Here is a 20,883-nt window from a genome sequence, read left to right as displayed (position 1 = left end):
CAGGGTTCCATAGCTGCAGGCAGAACAGTTGGAACTGGAGCAGCAGCACGGCCAGGTGAACTGGGGACAGCAAAGAGTCATCAAGCCAGGTAGTCCTGAGGCATGGTCCTAGGGCTCAGGTCCTCCGAGAGAGAGAAAGAAAGAGAGAATTAGAGAGAGCATATTTAAATTCACACAGGACACCGGAAAAGACAAGAGAAATACTCCAGATGTGACAGACTGACCCTAGCCCCCCGACACATAAACTACTGCAGCATAAATACTGGAGGCTGAGACAGGAGGGGTCAGGAGACACTGTGGCCCCATCCGATGAAACCCCCGGACAGGGCCAAACAGGTAGGATATAACCTGGATATAAGAAGGTTCTTAAAGCTCTTTTTTTCACTGCTTCATTGTGATAGCCGATGTGTGGTGAATTTTGTGGCACAAATGATGGCTGTGCTTTGTCGAGGTTACAATGTGAAGGGATTTGAGGGGAAATGTCATTTTGTCTATTTGTATTATTTTTATACCAAAAATCACTGTCATTATTATGGTTATCGTTAATTGTATTAGTACTGCCTTCGTTGTAATGGCTGTTGCAAGGAGTAGACCAAGGCGCAGCGTGGTAAGTGCTCATCATGTATTTATTTTATCTGAGCACTCAATCAAAAACAAAGTGGAACAAAACGACAGCCAAACAGTTCTGTCAGGTAAGCAACACTAAACAGAAATTAACCACCCACAAAACCCAAAGGAAAATAGGCTGCCTAAGTATGGCTCCCAATCAGAGAATGATAGACAGCTGTCCCTGATTGAGAGCCATAACCGGCCAAAACAAAGAAATACACAAAACATAGAAAACGGAACATAGAATGCCCACCCTAGTCACACTCTGGCCTAACCAAAATAGAGAACAAAAACCTCTCTATGGCCAGCGCGTGACATTCGTAGCAGTTGGAGGAGGGGAAGTAAAAACAAATAGTTATTGTCAATTGTGACCAGTTTGAGATTATGTAGCTACAGTAAATGGAGAAACTCCAAATATGATGACTTTCCATGGTCATCTACTACCAGTGCTTGACTTGGGCAGGAGCTCATCGGAGCTGAGTACCAGCACCTCAAATTCTCTACTGCTTGAGCTCCTGTTCTTCTTATAAAATATTATTTCAGTCCAAGTCAAGTCTATTACTGTTAATCAGATCAGATACCACTGTCTGCTGCCTGTCTCCCCTCCTACGGGAGTAAATAGTTCCATCCCCAGCTTAAACTCAAAGTGTTACTGAAGATCCAGCCATATGTTTGGTACAGTATATGCATGGAATGGTCAAATCAGAATTCAGCTCCTGCTCCTAGGAATCTCGGACATGTACAGTTACTTGAAACATGAAGTGTGACGTACTTCATGTAAAGCCTAGGTTAAGTCAGATCAAAGTCGGTGAGCATTCTGCAAAGTTGTGTCCTCTGGATGCAATGTAAGACCAGGCCCACACAAAAAGAGAGAATAATGTGAAGTGAACAATAGCTCATAGTGATGTGACGTAGTAGACAAATACATAAAACTTAGAGTTAACTTAACAGCCTTAGTGAGCATAACATGTTACTTTAAGATAGATCATTTAAAAAATCTATCTATGATTCGCAACTCATGATCCGTGCAGAACAACTGTGGTATGCCATTTGATGAACATCCCATACATTAACTATTCAAGGATGGTCAGTACATATTTGCTATATTGACATTGGTTCTCAGACCTACGACCAGTTTAAAATCAGGTTGCTATAGTCTATTTGACTGGCAAGCAGTCACATTATCTGTAAAACCCAAGTGGATATCACAGAGTGAAATAAGTAATATTAGAGATGAAATCCACAGAACAGTCTTGTCAACCTTTAACTTTCTTCATAATGTGTGACTATGTGAATGACTTGCCGGAGGATCGTTAATGTCACATGCCTGGCCCGATTGCCAGCGTGTTGCACATGCACAACTAATCTCCACATGCACGACTAATCTCCACATGCACGACTAATCTCCACATGCACGACTAATCTCCACATGCACAACTAATGTTCATATGCACGACTAATCTCCACATGCACAACTAATGTTCACATGCACGACTAATCTCCACATGCACGACTAATCTCCACATGCACGACTAATCTCCACATGCACAACTAATGTTCATATGCACGACTAATCTCCACATGCACGACTAATCTCCACATGCACGACTAATTTTGCATCAGTTCCAAAACTGACTCTGCATGATCACATGTACTTGGTGTGCCTGCCATCCAGTGGCAAAAGGAAATAATTTGGTTCCACTTTAAAATGAATTACAACTTATAAAGGCTTTATATAGCATACTTTGTCTTAATAAGCACAACATAAATTCTTCACAAATCATCTATAAGCTTAAGTCATACTGTATTATTGGTGGTTAAACATTTACATTTAAAAGATAGAGGAAGACAAGTGTTTCTGATGAGGTCATCTGATGTGTATCGTGATTTTAACCAACTATAATCAGGCATGCCTACTCATAATTGGTTAAAATCACATGATACATACCAGATGATGTCATTGTAAATGCTTATCTTCCGCTATCTTTTTGACTACAAAACATACAAACTCGCCATTTTCACATACACTCTCTTACACTATAAGTGAATTGGTCCGAATACTTATGACACCTTCAAAAATGGGGGGATTAGATACGTAAAGTGATGACATTTCTAAACGGTAAAACAGATATGTATGAAAATAACCTCAAATAGAAAGGTGACATGCTTTTCTGTCGCCTCATATAAAACATTTGATCTGAAATCCAAAATGCTGGAGTATAGAGACAAATTTAAACATTTTAGCTTCACTGTCCTAACAAATATGTATTACATTTAGTCAATAGTCTAGTATTTGGTCCCATATCCCTACAGGCAATGACTACAGAAAGCTTGTGACTCTACACATTTGTTGAATGTATTTGCACTTTGTTTTGGTTGTGTTTCGGATTATGTTGTGCCCAATAGAAATGAATGAAAAATAATGCATTGTGTCATTTTGGAGTCATTTTTATTGTAAATGTTTTGGGGGTATGATATTTATGCTTCTGTAACTTTCTCACTCATCACTATTCGTGACTCATTCATGGTTAGCTGTGATCATGGTAGCATCCACATGAATGTAGAAGTGTTGAGAATCATTATTTTCTTATTTTGAAAAAATTATACCAAATTACACAATACATTCTTTACCATTAAATTCTATTGGGCACAACATAATCCGAAACACAAACAAAACAAACTGCAAATGCATCCAGTCACAAGCTTGATGTCACAAGTTTGATTCCTAGCATGTAGATTGCATGCTAGGAATATGGGACCAAATAAACTTTTGACAAAATGTAATACACTATTCATTCAAAAAAGTATTCAGACCCCTTCCCTTTTTTCCACATTTTGTTACATTACAGCCTCATTCTAAAATTGATTAAATAAAACATTTTCCTCATCAATCTAACCACAATACCCCATAAAGACAAAGCAAAAACAGGTTTTCAGACCCTTTGTTATGAGACTAAATTGAGCTCCGGTACATCCAGTTTCCATTGATCGTCCTTGATGTTTCTACAACTTGATTTGAGTCCACCTGTGGTAAATTCAATTGATTGGACATGATTTGGAAAGACACACACCTGTCTATATAAGGTCCAACAGTTGACAGTGCATGTCAGAGCAAAAGCCAAGCTATGAGGTTGAAGGAAATGTCCATAGAGCACCAAGACAGGATCATGTTGAGGCACAGATCTGGGAAAGGGTACCAAAACATTTCTCCAGCATTGAAGGTCCCCAATAACACAGTGGCCTCCATCATTCCTAAATGGAAGAAGTTTGGAACCACCAAGACTATTCTTAGAGCAGGCCGCCCGGCCAAACTGATCAATCGGGGGAGAAGGGCCATGGTCAGGGAGGAATTGACATAGGGGTTTATTTTACATTTGGCAAGCCTTTATACATTTGTTATAATTGGGACCAATAAGGTAATCTACAGTATTAAGGTTGGTGGTGGGGGATGAACTATCGTTGATGGGATGAACAGAAAACTCTCTGACAATACACAGGAAGGAGAAAGGAGACAGACGGCTAACCCGGTGAGCTCTAACAAAACAAGGTTAATTGCTTGAATTCACATCATATTATGATGCAGGTCTTGCATTGTACCTCACTGTTGCTGCTTCATTGGTTCAGTAAACATGCCCCCATATTTTATCAGTAATGGATGTGCATTTACATCTACACAAATGACTCATTGCTGGTGATTGTTGCCTAAGTGACCCTTCTCGCTATCTCTGTGATACTGTAGCAATATCGCTAATACACTTTGTCTTAACCCCTCTAGATGGCAACATTTCCCTTTTTTCATTATGACTAAAAGAGCCCATAAAGCAAACCAATCTCACATATTCATGGCCAAACACAAACCCAGACCAAAACACAAGTATATAAAACCACGGTTATCTATGCAAGTACTTAAAGAATATACCATGATTGTGTAGAGACTAGTTTTGTGGTTGAAAGTCTTCCAACTCCCTTCCAATCAGAGTTGGAGAGTTATGACTCTTGATTGAATTCCCATCTAACTAAATCTGCTGAGCCAGAACTTTACAGAACTTTATCGTAGCCAAACAATGCTTTACGCCATTCAAGATACTCGTCCCTACATGTACAGTGGCATGACACTGATAGTCAGAGGAGTTGGCTATAACACATGCAGAGCTGGGACCAGGCTAACATACTTGTCTGGTTACCCAGACTCCTTACGGCCAAAAGCTATGCCACACCCATGAACGTTAGTTTCTTCTCCGCAATGAGTCTGGATCTGTGAACACATTCGGGGTCATCTGATTGGTCCAGAAACCGATGGGTTGGGCCAGAACCAGAACACACATTGCTAAAGCAGTGGTTTGAAAATGAGTAACTGGCATTGATACTCTGATTGGTTAGACTTTGTTTTGTACAATGCCCCTGTCACCAAAAAATGACTTCAATGATGGCGGTCTTAGACTAAAGTATGTAGCGAACGACAGAGCAGCAGAATAACTTAATGTGAGTTGTCAGGCTACTAACATACCCCATCTAAAAAGGAATGATCACTAACGTGGCAGCCCTTGACTTCCAAACCAGTCTTAACTATTCTGGTTTACTGGAGGGGACTTTCAGAATCGGCGTGCCCATTTAAATTCAATTAGGAGTGCCGGTCCTTGATTGTAAGCACTTGATGCACATCTAAATTCAAATGTAATAAGGTCTGACATCTATATTAGCCAACAAACTTTAAAGCAAATCTGGCAATTACACAAAATGAATCATAAATAAATGGTGTAAAACAGATCTAAGAACCTTCTTGTTTGTGAAAAAAAGGTAACTAGGACCTCAAAGTTGAACTGCAATTTCTGTCAAACATGCCATGAAAACCTTTGAAAGATATGTTCTGCATCGGCCTGCTTTGGAGAGGTTCAAATAATGTAATGTATGGTCTTCTAAATAGAGTATCTCATTCGCACACCTATTACACCATCACATTGTCTTCTGTACCTTATTGCACAATACGTCAATCTAGTGCAGTTATCTGATTGTTTACATTAGGCCTACTAAGAATGCATAAGGCCTCAGAATGCTTGCAAATCACTGACTGTTCTTCCTCTGACAGTACCAGTCAATAGTTTGGACACGCCTACTCATTCAAGGGTTTTTATTTTTACTATTTTCTACATTGTAGAATAATAGTGAAGACATCAAGACTACAAAATAACACATATGAAATCATGTAGTAACCAAAAAAGTGGTTGGCAAGAGTGTGCAAAGCTTTACCCAAATTATATACTGCTCAAAAAAATAAAGGGAACACTTAAACAACACATCCTAGATCTGAATTAAAGAAAGAATCTTATTAAATACTTTTTTCTTTACATAGTTGAATGTGCTGACAACAAAATCACACAAAAATAATCAATGGAAATCCAATATTATCAACCCATGGAGGTCTGGATTTGGAGTCACACTCAAAATTAAAGTGGAACACCACACTACAGGCTGATCCAACTTTGATGTAATGTCCTTAAAACAAGTCAAAATGAGGCTTAGTAGTGTGTGTGGCCTCCACGTGCCCGTATGACCTCCCTACAACGCCTGGGCATGCTCCTGATGAGGTGGCGGATGGTCTCCTGAGGGATCTCCTCCCAGATCTGGACTAAAGCATCCGCCAACTCCTGGACAGTCTGTGGTGCAACGTGGCGTTGGTGGATGGAGCGAGACATGATGTCCCAGATGTGCTCAATTGGATTCAGGTCTGGGGAACGGGCGGGCCAGTCCATAGCATCAATGCCTTCCTCTTGCAGGAACTGCTGACACACTCCAGCCACATGAGGTCTAGCATTGTCTTGCATTAGGAGGAACCCAGGGCCAACCGCACCAGCATATGGTCTCACAAGGGGTCTGAGGATCTCATCTCGGTACCTAATGGCAGTCAGGCTACCTCTGGCGAGCACATGGAGGGCTGTGCGGCCCCCCAAAGAAATGCCACCCCACACCATGACTGACCCACCGCCAAACCGGTCATGCTGGAGGATGTTGCAGGCAGCAGAACGTTCTCTACGGCGTCTCCAGACTCTGTCACGTCTGTCACGTGCTCAGTGTGAACCTGCTTTCATCTGTGAAGAGCACAGGGCGCCAGTGGTGAATTTGCTAATCTTGGTGTTCTCTGACAAATGCCAAACGTCCTGCTCGATGTTGGGCTGTAAGCACAACCCCCACCTGTGGACGTCGGGCCCTCATACCACCCTCATTGAGTCTGTTTCTGACCGTTTGAGCAGACACATGCACATTTGTGGCCTGCTGGAGGTCATTTTGCAGGGCTCTGGCAGTGCTTCTCCTGCTCCTCCTTGCACAAAGGCAGAGGTAGCGGTCCTGCTGCTGGGTTGTTGCCCTCCTACGGCCTCCTCCACGTCTCCTGATGTACTGGCCTGTCTCCTGGTACCGCCTCCATGCTCTGGACACTACGCTGACAGACACAGCAAACCTTCTTGCCACAGCTCACAATGATGTGCCATCCTGGATGAGCTGCACTACCTGAGCCACTTGTGTGGGTTGTAGACTCCGTCTCATGCTACCACTAGAGTGAAAGCACCGCCAGCATTCAAAAGTGACCAAAACATCAGCCAGGAAGCATAGGAACTGAGAACTGGTCTGTGGTCCCCACCTGCAGAACCACTCCTTTATTGGGGATGTCTTGCTAATTGCCTATAATTTCCACCTGTTGTCTATTCCATTTGCACAACAGCATGTGAAATTTATTGTCAATCAGTGTTGCTTCCTAAGTGGACAGTTTGATTTCACAGAAGTGTGATTGACTTGGAGTTACATTGTGTTGTTTAAGTGTTCCCTTTATTTTTTTGAGCAGTGTACAATTACATATTGGTTTCCTTACCCTGTAAGCAGTCTACGGACAAGGTATGACCGCAATTCCTACCACATTGCTCACAGCACTTCCTGTTGCTCACAGTGACCGTGTTCAAGAGCATCAAAACCCTGATGCATCATGAGTAAATTGTGACTGACTTACAAGTAATATTGACTAGTTATTTATGATGCAAGGGGATTTGCAGATCAGTCAGTCTTGGCTCGCCTTTAAAGTCGGATGCAATGTCGAACATGCCAATTGTGTCCCATCACGTGGTCATTAATACTCTGACTTTAACAGATGACATCCCCTGTAGGTGGCTGGGTATGAACGCTCATCTGAGACCATTGTGATAAGATTTATTAGTGTGTACTGTGTAGGCTAGATTTAATGATACTATATGCCCATATGGGGATAGCTGGGGCTGTTCACTCTTACTTCATGTTTTCATCCCACCCTACATTTCTCCCCTTTCTCACAGGATGTCATTTTAAGTGGTTGTCAACATTGCACACAGAGAGAAAAAAATAGTCTATGGTTTCGAAATTAATATATTATTGAAGGTTCCACAAGTAGCGGTTCTCCAGTTGAGCTGGTTTGGGATTCACTTACACCTGTGACCCGCTTGTCTGTAGTCTCTCTGGCACCTTCGGGGGATGGGTGGAGTGAGATGGTAATGAGAGACTAGCGGGCCATAAACTTGCTCCTCAAACTAGCATGACCTCTCCAGGCCACTGGTTGGTTGCTATAGGTCAGGTTGGCAGTCCTTTTGCCTGCTCAGGTCAGTGCCTTCTTAGTCTCTCTCCAAGTGGACATGTGTGATGGAGTGCGAGGGCCCACCAGGACACACAGTGGGAATTCTCAACATAGGTCTTATTACGTCTCATTACAGCTTTACTACATCTCAATGCCAACAGTTAAACTGAAGAAAAAAAACTAATTGATTGAGTGGACAATGTGATTTCATATTAGTAGTCTATTCAAATCAGCAGGCCCCCAGACTAACCAGTTCCCCTGTTGGCACTGAGCCCACGATTTGGTCACACCCCAAAATATTATACATATAAAGTAATTCCCAATGCTTAATAAGAAGTGTAATTTAGAATATTGAGATGGTATTCAATAATTAAGTTACATCCAACATGTCCAAGCAGGATGGCAAGATATTGTAATATGCAACCTAATTATGTGACTGTCATGAATTTTGGGTTGACAATTAGGCTACTATTGTTATACTTTACCATCAAAAAAGGCCTCCAGATTTTTTGGGGTTCTATAGAGATGAATTTAACTTAATCATTTTGTGCACTAACTCACCACCTGAGAAATGGGAACTCTAGGGCCCTATAAATTCTATTTAGTTTTTTTCCCCTCACACTTTTTTGGTAGAAAAACAACAACATTGGATGTTCTACATCCACAACAATGCTTAAACCACATCAGGAGAAAATTTGAGGTCTGCGAAAAGTCAAATCATTTTGAATTCAAGTGCACACCCATAGAATCAGATTAATAGGATCTGTAGCGCACATGTGATGGTAGAGTTTGCAAAACAAATACCCAATAGATTGATGCATCTCCACCCTTTAGCAGTGGGGGACATAAGCTGATTTCCAAATGCTGGGTATGGAATTGGTCAAGAGACTCAAGTTGAAAATGTGAGTCGCAGGTTCGTAATAATACCAGCTGCTATCTTTAAGAGGTAGGTGGTCCAGGTTGTCTGGACCTGCAGACTTTTTAGTGTCTATAGCCTTCAGTGCTTTATAGACCTCAGTATAAGAAACAGGCTCAAAGTTAAAATGGTTCACATGAGAGCCTATATCATAGTTGACTGTAACAGAGCTTACATTAGAGGCCTGGGCCCCACCATTATCAAAAACTGAACCAGCAGATATGAAGTGCTTGTTAAAAAAAGTGCTTGTTAGGGCAGCAGGTAGCCTAGTGGTTAGAGCATTGGGCCAGTAACAGAAAGATTGCTAGATTGAATCCCCAAACTGACAAGGTAAAAATCTGTCTTTCTGCCCCTGAACAAGGCAGTTATCCCACTGTTCATAGGCTGTCATTGTAAATAAGAATTTGTTCTTGACTGACTCATTAGAATCCATCATTAAATGGTCAGGAAGGCCAGAGGATAGATTAGAACCTGATACTGATTTGATTAGCTTCCAGAACTTGGTAGGGTTGTTTCGGTTCTCTGTGACTGCATTTAAATAGTCATCCGATTTGAACTTCCTGATCAATCCTGTGCATTTGTTTCTTAGCGCTCTAGCTTGAGGCCAAGATATATTTATCTTTACAATTAATTCTGCAGAGTATTCTGAAAACCAGGGATTGTCCCTTCCACCGATTCTAAATTTATTCAAAGTGCATGATCAACACAAATCGACACAAATTTCATAAAAAATAGTCCCAGGCAGTGTCAACATTGGGAATCAGACTTACTCTGTCAATTTTATGGTACAGATCATGTAACTGTCTAAAATGTATTTAAAAAAAGATAATTGGGTTTGGCTTTGGTCATTTTTGTATTTCTAACACAAGCAATTGCACAGTGATCACTGACATCATTCCAGAATATCCATCCCAGTCTGTGTGTATTTGTGAGGGGTATTCGTTAGAATAATGTCCAATAGCGTTGATTTGTTAGGTGCTCTGGGATTCGGTCTTGTAGGCGCATGAATTAATTGAGCGAGATTCAGAGTCACACAGTTCTTTAAAAGAGTCCGATACAGTATGTATGCATGTCCCCGTTCAAATCTCCTAAAATAATGAATTCAGAGTCATTTAGCTTGTGCAGGACATCAGAAAGAGAGGTTAGTGCGTCTCCCGAAGCCGGTCTGTATGTAGCAGCCGACTACAGTGACGTGTAAGTCCTTATATTACGTTCACTTTAACCGCAAGCAATTCAAAATGTTTGGCTTTGGTAATCGAGAGAATTTCAGAGGTGTTAAACTCGGATTTCACATGAATTGCAACCCCTCCTTCGATCCGTTCTAAAAACCGTGTACTCATCAATAGAAATCGAGTTATTTGACACAGATTTCTTTAGCCAAGTTTCTAATAAAACCATTACGTCTGCATTTTGTCGTTTTGGCCCATATTCTAATCATATCTATTTTTGGAAATAGACTTCTGACATTAACATGCAAGAGGACATGCTCTGTTTCTAAAATCCTAGGGAGTAGGTAGAGATTGCATGGTATCTACCGGCCCAGAGTTTGGTCGCACATTACCAGAGATCAACAATAAAAGCATAACAATATATCTCAGTTGCCCAATGCGTGAGGACTTGGTGGAGCCAGCACCATTGTCAATAAAACGATCTGAGTCTTTCGACACAGAAAAAAAGATATTCAATAGTTTGAGATTTTGGAAGTATGCTATCAAGTGTAGGTCCAGTTGCGTTTGAGAGTGGTACAAATGTAATTGCAGAGAGAGACCAAGTCCCTGGTGGTGTTGACATGATGGTCTCGGAGTGTTTGCAAACTGTATGGCATAAGGCGAAGATAATTCACTCCCCCATTGATCATTCAGCCTATTTAATACAGGGTGGCATTGAGTAAAGAGCAGGCACAGTAACAGATACTTAAGGACAGTTTTTAAAGGTATTTCAGCACATGTGTGCAACGACCAGTAAACGTTGTGTAGAACGTAGATTTTCCCACAGCCCATTTTCCACTCCGATAACCGCTTCTCCGCTCCTAGCCTTCAGTGCGCATCTGCGCTCGCGTAGCAGGCCTTGCGCGCAGACAGACTCTCCTAACTCGGAGAGCTCCAACTCGAGAAAGGCGTAGAAAAAAATAAAGGCCTTCTCAATCCGAAATCCGAAGTAAAATAGAGACTGAGATCTAAAAATAATAGTTGTTATATACAGCATCCACCTTCACATAAATTATTTGCTTCTGTAAACAGGATCAGGGTCATTAAAACATTTAAAACTCTGATCTCAAGGATCACACATTCAAACGGACAGACTGATTGGCTACCATCTTGGATTTCTGGACCTTCAATGCTGCATAAATGTACCCATTGGATGTATCCGTACCCATTGGCTGCAGTGATCACAATATAGTGGCTATATCCAGGAAAGCCAAAGTTCCAACAGCTGGGGCCAAAATATTGTATTGGAGATTAAACAAAAGATTTTGCTGTGACTCTTATGTGGCTAATGTAAAAAAAATATTTGTTGGTCTGATGTGATTAATGAGGAGCATCCAGATGCTGCACTTGATGAATTTATGAAATTGCTTCTTCAAATGATTGATAAAAATGCACCTGTTAAGACTGACTGTTAGAACTGTTAAGGCTCCATGAATTGATGAGGAATTGAAAAACTGTATGGTTGAAAGACATGGGGCAAACGGAGTGGCTAATAAGTCTGGCTGCACATCTGACTGGCTTACTTACTGCAAATTGAAAAATGATATGACTAAACTCAACAAAAATAAGAAGAAACTGTATTATGAAGCAAAGATCAATGATGGAAAAAAACGTACTACTATAAATGAAATGATGTGCAGAAAGACAAATTCAACTCCATCTTTAATCAAATCAGATGACATCACAAAACCATTTGATGTTGCCAATTATTTTAATGATTACTTCATTGGCAAAGTGGGCAAACTATGGCAGGAAATGCCAACAAACAGTGAGCAATTGTATTCGTGCATAAAAAAAACTAATAATGAAAGAAAAACATTGCAAGTTTGAATTTTGTAAAGTTATTTTGGGAGAGGTGGGAAATTATTGTTATTGATCAATAATGACATTGGCAGCTTAGATGGAAAGCTACTGAGGATGGTAGCTGACTCTATAGCCACTCCTATCTGTCATATTTTGAATCTGAGCCAAGAGGAAAGTCTTTGTCCTCAAGCCTGAAGGGAAGAAAAAGTAATTCCGCTACCCAAGAGTGGTAAAGCGGCTTTTACTGGTTCAAACAGCAGAGCTATAAGCTTGTTGCCAGCTCTTAGCAAACTGTTGGAAAAAAATTGTGTTTGACCAAATACAATGCTATTTCTCTGTAAACAAATGAACAACAGACTTTCAGCATGCTTATAGAGAAGGGCACTCAACATGTACTGCATGGACACAAATGACTGATGATTGCTTGAAAGAAATTGATAATAAGAAGATTGTGTCAGCGGTACTGTTAGATTTCAGTGCAGCCTTTGACATTATTGACCATAACCTGTTGTTGAAAAAACAAATGTGTTATGGCTTGTCAACCTCTACCATATTGTGGATTCAGAGCTATCTATCTAATAGAACTCAAAGGGTTTTCTTTAATGGAAGCTTCTCTAATTTCAAACATGTAAAGTGTTGTGTACCGCAGGGCTGCTCTCTAGGCCCTCTACTCTTTTCTATTTTTACAAATGACCTGCCACTGGCATTAAACAAAGCATGTGTGTCCATGTATGCTGATGATTCAACCATATACGCATCAGCAACCACAGCTAATGAAGTCACTGAAACCCTTAACAAAGAGTAGCAGTCTGTTTTGGAATGGGTGGCCAGTAATAAACTGGTCCTGAACATCTCTAAAACTAAGAGCATTGTATTTGATACAAATCATTCCTTAAGTTCTAGACCTCAGCTGAATCTGGTAATGAATGGTGTGGCTTTTGAACAAGTTCATAAAACTAAATTACTTGCCGTTCGTTACCTTACCTTGTAAACTGTCATGGTCAAAACATATAGATTCAATGGTTGTAAAGATGGGGAGAGGTCTGTCCGTGATATGTTCTGCTTTTTGACACCACACTCCAAAAAGCAAGTTCTGCAGGCTCTAGTTTTGTCTAATCGTGATTAGTGTCCAGTCATGTGGTCCAGTGCTGCAAGGAAATACCTAGTTAAGCTGCAGCTGGCCCAGAACAGAGTGGCATGTTTTGCTCCTCATTGGAATCAGAGGGCTGATAAATACTATGCATGCCAGTCTCTCTTGGCTACAAGTTGAGGAGAGACTGACTGCATCACTTCTTCTTTTTCTAAGAAACATTGTGTTGGAAATCCCAAATTGTTTGCATAGTCAACTTACACACAGCTCTGACACACAGACTTACCCCACCAGGCATGCCACCAGGGGTCTTTTCACAGCCCTAAATCCAGAACAAATTCAAGAAAGTGTACAGTATTATATAGAGCCCTTATTGCATGGAACTTCCTTCCATCTCATATTGCTCAAATAAACAGCTAACCTGGTTTCAAAAAACAGATAAAGCAACACCTCACGGCACAACAACTCTCCACTATTTGACCATGATACTTTGTGTGTATGCATTGATATGTAGGCTGTGTGCCTTTAGTTTTTTTTTATGTAGTTCTGTCCTTGAGCTGTTCTTGTCAATTGATGTTCTGTATTTTATCATGTTTCATGTTTTGTGTGGACCCCAGGAAGAGTAGCTGCTGCTTTTGCAACAGCTAATGGGAATCCAAATAATATACCAAATACATCCACAGTGCGATTTCAACTGATTTGTAATTTTTTGCCAAATTAACAAATTATTGTCTTTTGTTGAATTTATATAAAAACATTCCAAACAGGTTAAGCATTATCTAATCGAAATAGACCATGATTACACTATTTGTATCCGTTTGCATCAGTTTTAATGAAGAACTTTTATTTTGAAGTCGAACCGCAAATTCCACTATTGTGGCTAAACGTTATTGTGGCTAGCTTCACATAGGTTACTCTGGCATTGCTGGCAGCTGCTGGGAACAACGGCTCTCCAGATTACCCGGTTTCCCGTGTGGAGGCATGCATCGAAAACTTGGGTTAGCTTGCTGCTACAAGGGACACATATATAGGTGAATTAATATATTTGCTAGCTATTCATCTGATTGATAAAGAAAATGCCATTGAGTTGCCAGCTATCTTGAAAATGTTGGGGTAAAGCTCCCACCATCAGAGTTCACTTCAGCTGGCTAAATGGACTGTATAAAAAAATATTAGCTAGTTACTGACCTTTCAACAGTTTTTGTCAAACTACTTTGTTCACCTGCCTGTTTGATGTATTGGTGACTGAAAGTTGGCAAGAAAAATGTCCCTCCTAATTTCACTGCAAATAGGCTGTTTTCATATAATTTGGCTCATTAATTAGGCTTGTGCACATTTACATGTTCCATTAGCTAGTTAGCTAAATTACTGACATGTTAGCTAATTCTTCATGTTTTTATTGCATTTCAGGTGGAGTGGCATTATTGACAAGCCAGAATGCTGACAGGCCAGGGCCCATATTCACAAAGAATCTGAGGAGTACTGATTTAAGGATAAGCTATGCCTTCAAAATCAAATCAAATTGTATTAGTCACTGCGCAGAATACAACAGGTGTAGACCTTAGTGAAATGCTTACTTACGAGCCCCTAACCAACAGTGCAGTACAAATAAGAAATAAAAGTAACAAGTAATACTGTGGCTTTCACACAGAGTACAATTGCATTGACAAGGGGGAGGTTATCCTTGATCACTATCCTTACTCTGAGACGCTTTGTAAATATGGGCCCTGGAAGAAAACTGTTGCCCCATACATCGCACAGCAGTCGCTTTACCCCTGTTCTAAGGTCCTGTGGTGGACAACCCTGTTGCTGGAGTCCTGCAGGATTTTGTTCCAACTAGGCTCTAAAACAGGGGGTGTTTTCAGTTCGCTTGAACGTTTGCTACGTTGCAGAATGGGTTTGTACTGAACGACATGTTTTCCCAAAACTTTTTTTGAATAGACAATGTTTGCTCCATTCAGTGGGTGTGCCGGGGTGTGGCTTGAAGCAACAAGTGGCGTATTTGAAGGGCAGAGGTGCATTTTAAACCCACAACCTAACCCTTACCCGTTTTTCAACTGGTTGTTTAGTACAGCACCACTTCCGTTCAATTTAACGTTCTCTCACATTTTTATGTACTGAACACAGCCCTGACCAACGCCTAAATTCAACACACCTGGTCTTCCAGGTCGGTTAAATCAAAAACATGTAGTGCCTGGGCACTCAAAGACCAGGGTTGCCTACCCCTGCCCTAGAGGTATTAGTCAATGCTTATGAATTTCCATATATCGATGACACTAACAAAAAAAAGAGTTGAATTGTTCAGCAACATGTGCAGTAAATGTTATCATGGCTTTAGTGGTACATAATACATTGTCATCTCATCTTCAAGTTGCCTGACTGAATACTGTGGCTTTCAGTGGTACTGGAAGCAAGGGCCTTACCTGGGAGTAGAGCAAGTCTCTCTCTCTCTTGCAGCAATTCTGTCAACATGTCTTGTATGTAACCATTCAAATTCATACAAACTGCTACAATCACTGACTTATATTAAATGTGTCTACTTGTCCCATTCTTCAATTTTGTCTAGGATATATTTTAGTTGACACATAACATGAATAAAAATGTATTCACGCAAGCCACAAGACTTGCATTGACTTTAGACCTTTTTAATCATAAGCTAAGTGTTGTCTTTAAGTTACTGTAACATTTAGTGTGAAGACCAATGTGAAACATGCTATGAAAGTAATTTTTGTTGTAATTAACTAAATGAAAATTAGTTTATACAAAACTTTATTGCATTTGGCCATACCCAAAGGGGTGCACAACTTAATATTAGCAAGGTGTTAATGTTTTGTACACTGTATATTATGGCACCGCGTCTCATCTCACGAACAATTGTTAAGGTCAAAAGAAAATTCCACTATTGTGGCTAATCTGAATTGTGGCTAGCTTCACATAGGTGATTTATTCAATCATGACATCATGCTTCTCCTTTTTGACTGTAGTTAGCTAGCTGCTAGCTTAGATGCCTGTGATTGGTTGCAAAATAAGGTCTCAACAAACTGCTTCAAAGATGGATGATGTTCAGAATTAGTTTATTGTCAATCCTATTCATTAAGTATCCACTCTATTGCTTAATAAGTTATCCAGCTAACATAAGATAGCTAACATGCATTTCTTCTGACACATGACACGGTTCTGCTTGTTTTACATCTGACAGATATTTAGCTACTGTAGCAAGCTAGATAATGGTTAATTATCTTGCTAGCTACTGTACGTGTAAAACTGCCCTTCCTGCAAAAACAGGCTTCTGGCAAACAGTTGTGACAAACCTTTGGCCAATTTGCTGCAAGCTCATATTTTCACATGCAAATTAGTTATGTGGCAAACTGTTGCGGCAACATGTGAACTTCTGGCAAACAATTCTGGGAACTTGAAGCGAACATTCTACTTTTTGCAGAAAATTAGATCTGGTTTTTGGTTACTGTGTTTTAACAACATTGAAATGTATCTACATAAACCAAATCACATAACTTTAAATGAACTTTCTTCTCACAGTGAAAATTATTCAATGTCTTAACAGATACAAATAAATCCAATTCAACTTAATAATCATCAGCATGCTAATGAAGAAAAGAGCAAGGACTGGATATTTCCCAAATTGTTTATAAAAAAAATTATGTATATACAACATTTACATGAGAGAAATGTGAACACTATGGGAATGTTGGCCTTTGGATGTTTAATGGGGCAAAAACATAGTTTACATGAGCCAAGTGATAACTGAGCAATAGATTTCAACCAATGGAAGTTTAAGATAATTAACAATATGTAAATAATTAAAACAAAAGCAAACAAAGTTCAGAACTATTGCCTTTTTGAGTGAACTTTGGAGATGGCGGCCCAGTGGAAGTTCTTCGTCCAAAGCTTGTAGAATGCATGCACTGAAACAATCAGAAAACACAAAACAAAATTTGGATACTGAAAATATTTTATATTTTGGCATTTTAAAACGGTAAACTCAGTGGCTAACGGGTTTGGCTTTGGAAAAATTGGATCAGCTGTTTGAGTTTCCTTAATGTTGCTATGCTTCTCACTGAAACTGCCATTTTATATATTATTCAGGAAGGAGACAATGTTTATGCCTTGAATTAATGCAATATAAACAAATGATGTAGCTAGCATAAACTGGGATTTAGGCCTACTAAATCTACTTTTAAATGTGTGGCCAACCGTTCCTTGCGAGCCACAGCCTAGCCTCAACATAATTGACTCAAACTAATGACATTCAATCTAGACTTGGGACTTCATCATTAAGAGACAGTTGTATACTAGTTGTCTCTTCTTCCTAACTCAGGTGTATACGGCGTGGGTGGAAGAAAAACAACATAATGTAACGACCCTGGGTTTATAAGCGTCTCCTTCATTTTGGAAGAAATTCATTTGTTTGAAACTGTTAAAATATTGTCTCTTTCTCGAAGTCAACTACTCACCACATTTTATACACTGCAGTGCTAGCTAGCTGTAGTTTATGCTTTCAGTACTAGATTCATTATCTGATCCTTTGATTGGGTAGACAAAATGTCAGTTCATGCTGCAAGAGCTCTGATAGGCTGGAGGACGTCCTCTGGAAGTTGTCATAATTACTGTGTAAGTCTATGAAGGGGGTGAGAACCATGAGCCTCATAGGTTCTGTATTGAAGTCAATGTACCCAGAGGAGGACGGAAGCTATCTCTGAAATGACGGCTTATGGTAGAGAAATTAACATTACATTCTCTGGCAACAGCTCTGGTAGACATCCCTCCAACATGCCAATTGCACGCTTTAGAGTGGCCTTTTATTGTCCCCAGCACAAGGTGCACCTGTGTAATGGTCATGCTGTTTAATCAGCTTCTTGATATGCCACACCTGTGAGGTGGATGGATTATCTTGGCAAAGGAGAAATGTAAACAAATGTGTGCACAAAATTGCAGAGAAATAAGCTTTTTGTGTGTATAGAACATTTCTGGGATCTTTTATTTCAGCTCATGAAACTAACACTTTACGTTGAATAATGTAAATATGTGAAGCCAGCCACAATAGCGGAATTTGCTTGTCACCTTAGCAATTGTTAGTGAGATGAGACGTGATGCCATAATATACAGTGTACGAAACATTAAGAACAACTTATATTTTTGTGTAATATTTTAGTGTAATTTTTTTACAAACAATGAATGTATGGGCTACATATGAGAATAATACATGTATTTGCTTACCTTATCAAGCTTGAAGATGATACACTCATTTATCACTCAAAAAAATGATGACTGATTGCACCACAAACATCTTTCTATGGTGTTTATGCATCCTCCCCCAATACAGCCTCTTCCAACGCCACGGGTAGGGTAAGGGTATCCAACTGCAAAAGTGAAGCTTGGCTTTGATGTCAAGTCAGCTCATATACACTGCTCAAAAAAATAAAGGGAACACTTAAACAACACATCTTAGATCTGAATGAATTAAATAATCTTATTAAATACTTTTTTCTTTACATAGTTGAATGTGCTAACAACAAAATCACACAGAAATAATCAATGGAAATTCAATTTATCAACCCATGGAGGTCTGGATTTGGAGTCACGCTCAAAATTAAAGTGGAAAACCACACTACAGGCTGATCCAACTTTGATGTAATGTCCTTAAAACAAGTCAAAATGAGGCTCAGTAGTGTGTGTGGCCTCCACGTGCCTGTATGACCTCCCTACAACGCCTGGGCATGCTCCTGATGAGGTGGCAGATGGTCTCCTGAGGGATCTCCTCCCAGACCTGGACTAAAGCATCCGCCAACTCCTGGACAGTCTGTGGTGCAACGTGGCGTTGGTGGATGGAGCGAGACATGATGTCCCAGATGTGCTCAATTGGATTCAGGTCTGGGGAACGGGCGGGCCAGTCCATAGCATCAATGCCTTCCTCTTGCAGGAACTGCTGACACACTCCAGCCACATGAGGTCTAGCATTGTCTTGCATTAGGAGGAACTCAGGGCCAACCGCACCAGCATATGGTCACACAAGGGGTCTGAGGATCTCATCTCGGTACCTAATGGCAGTCAGGCTACCTCTGGCGAGCACATGGAGGGCTGTGCGGCCCCCCAAAGAAATGCCACCCCACACCATGACTGACCCACCGCCAAACCGGTCATGCTGGAGGATGTTGCAGGCAGCAGAATGTTCTCCACGGCGTCTCCAGACTCTGTCACGTCTGTCACGTGCTCAGTGTGAACCTGCTTTCATCTGTGAAGAGCACAGGGCGCCAGTGGCGAATTTGCCAATCTTGGTGTTCTCTGGCAAATGCCAAACGTCCTGCACGGTGTTGGGCTGTAAGCACAACCCCCACCTGTGGACGTCGGGCCCTCATACCACCCTCATGGAGTCTGTTTCTGACCGTTTGAGCAGACACATGCACATTTGTGGCCTGCTGGAGGTCATTTTGCAGGGCTCTGGCAGTGCTCCTCCTGCTCCTCCTTGCACAAAGGCGGAGGTAGCGGTCCTGCTGCTGGGTTGTTGCCCTCCTACGGCCTCCTCCACGTCTCCTGATGTACTGGCCTGTCTCCTGGTAGCGCCTCCATGCTCTGGACACTACGCTGACAGACACAGCAAACCTTCTTGCCACAGCTCGCATTGATGTGCCATCCTGGATGAGCTGCACACGGTTGCTGGTCTTGGAACTCATGTATTCACCAGAAACGGCTTCTGGTAAACTGTTTGCCACTAGTGGCAATAAATATTGTTGCCACAGATTCACTACTAGTGGCTAACATTTGCAAAGTTCTGGAAACATTTTGTGGCACAGAATTTAGTTTGCAGCTATTTTGCCATAAACTTGTGTGAAATTTGTGAGAACAAATTCATTTTTGTAAGGGTCAAGGTCTGGCTGTAAAATGTGGCTAGCTAGCTAGCTACTGTAGCTAGCCAACTTGACTTTATAAGTTGTAGCCAAGCTAGCCTGCTTGATACTCACTCAATAACTTTAGCATACCGTGATTTTCTGGGCAATCCCGGTCGATTTATAAATTCAAATCTACTATATATGGCTGTAGTCCGGTGTCGTATTGTCAAAAGGAACCCACTCATAACAGAGCCAGGCAGTTAATGTTTGTGTTCCAAAACTGTTCACCCGTTTCTACGTCAAGCAAGGACAATGTTCCATTTGTTATTTTTGTCTGTTTAATTGTGTGTGTGCGGCAGAGCAGCATATAAATAGATTTTATCTCCAACCCCCCCAAAAAGGTGACATATCATATTGATACATAGCTATATGCGCTAATCATTATTGTTTGGGGGGGGGGGGGGTGCTAATGTGAAACATGGCCTTAAACACCATTGTGTCATCCTGAACGCAGCCCAGGCAAATGCAATCGAGCATCGTGCCGGGGCAACAGTCATCCAATGTTGCGTTAGATACCTCCCATACGTTTGCTTGACACCCCTTCATTATAATGTTGGAGGAAGAAATACATATGTAAATATATAAATGAATAAAATGAAAGAAGGTGGGACTAATTATTTATCTATTTATGTGTGCATTTATTTATCTATATGTACATGCATTTATTTATTCATGTATTCATCTATTTATGTGCATTTATTTATTCATTTCTAATTACGGCAGATTTGGTCCTCCATAAGGTATACGCTACTTTCTAATTA

The 20,883-nt window shown here is 40.7% G+C and overlaps 1 long non-coding RNA gene across 1 annotated transcript; it reads right to left on the bottom strand.

Moving 5' to 3' along the window:
• Positions 1-16,270: 16,270 nt before the first annotated feature.
• LOC115193943 (uncharacterized) lies at positions 16,271-18,624 on the bottom strand. The gene is made up of 2 exons (XR_003878264.1): positions 18,453-18,624; positions 16,271-17,140 (listed from the first exon to the last, which is right to left on the bottom strand). It is a non-coding gene; the product is annotated as an uncharacterized LOC115193943 (long non-coding RNA).
• Between the last annotated feature and the right edge of the window lie 2,259 nt (positions 18,625-20,883).

Source organism: Salmo trutta, chromosome 5 (genome assembly GCF_901001165.1).
Source record: "Salmo trutta chromosome 5, fSalTru1.1, whole genome shotgun sequence".
NCBI lineage: Eukaryota > Metazoa > Chordata > Actinopteri > Salmoniformes > Salmonidae > Salmo > Salmo trutta.
This window is presented reverse-complemented; position numbering and strand designations above follow the sequence as displayed.